The sequence below is a fragment of the Sinocyclocheilus anshuiensis genome, unplaced genomic scaffold (genome assembly GCF_001515605.1).
Source record: "Sinocyclocheilus anshuiensis isolate Anshui unplaced genomic scaffold, SAMN03320099.WGS_v1.1 scaffold691, whole genome shotgun sequence".
Taxonomy (NCBI): domain Eukaryota; kingdom Metazoa; phylum Chordata; class Actinopteri; order Cypriniformes; family Cyprinidae; genus Sinocyclocheilus; species Sinocyclocheilus anshuiensis.
The window spans coordinates 3,348-4,227 of NW_015552577.1; the positions used below are offsets into that span (position 1 = coordinate 3,348).

General features: G+C 35.6%; 1 protein-coding gene across 1 annotated transcript in view; it reads left to right on the forward strand.

Moving 5' to 3' along the window:
• LOC107665186 (mitoferrin-1-like) overlaps positions 1–880 on the forward strand; it is a 7,314-nt gene that overhangs the window by 1,714 nt on the left and 4,720 nt on the right. The window lies entirely within an intron of this gene.

The following is an 880-nucleotide window of genomic DNA, read 5'->3' on the forward strand; positions in this document are numbered from 1 at the left end:
GAATTATTTAGTTTTAAAGTAGTAATTTAAAGCTTTCTATAGATATATTTAGCAAGTTTTTGAGGCAAGTATTCGCTGAGTTTCGGTTCATCATTGTGAAGCGCTCCTGGCCGAAATTGCAGAAAGCACATCCTGTATGTATCCTTTATGTTATAAAAGTAGAACACTTTGTTGATATTGTATGTGCACACAAATAAAAGTAGACCATTTACAGTTCCGAGTGATGTATTACTCTTACCTTTATGAGCAATAATTACGGCATATTTTAAGTTGCAAGTGATTGCGCCGGCTCCTCCATGTCCTGTGAAGCGCACTTTAGCTCTCCGCACAAACGATTAGATAATAGCGCACATTTATATAGGTAAAACATTTAAACTAACATTGTAATATGTTGTGTAAATGCAGTGCTTGAACTGTTTTATATCTATAGATTTTATTTTAGGCAAGTCGTGATTATTTGAGAAGGCTAAATTGATCAAACATAGGCTAAGATCAACTCACTGTCTGCCGCTGGCCGCTTGGTCGTTACTTTAAAAAAACAAAAACGTACATTTAACGAACAAAAAAATGCTCCAAACGTTTTTCTAAATATAACTTAATAAAAAAACGAAACGAAATATAATCACGTTGACATTACATACAAAACTTAACTATTTTAATAGCTGAAACAGTAGTATAAGCTGTTTTGGGAGAAGAGGAAAAAAAGACGGGCTCGGGCCGGTAATTCTGATAAGCTGTCGGACACGGGCCGGGCTAGGGCCTAAATTTGAGGCCTGTGCAGGGCTCTAACAGCAGCCTAATAAACGCTCTGCCTGTCATTAATGTTAATCAAAGAACAAAAGAAAATCATTCACTGATCTTGACTGAATATATTTAATAA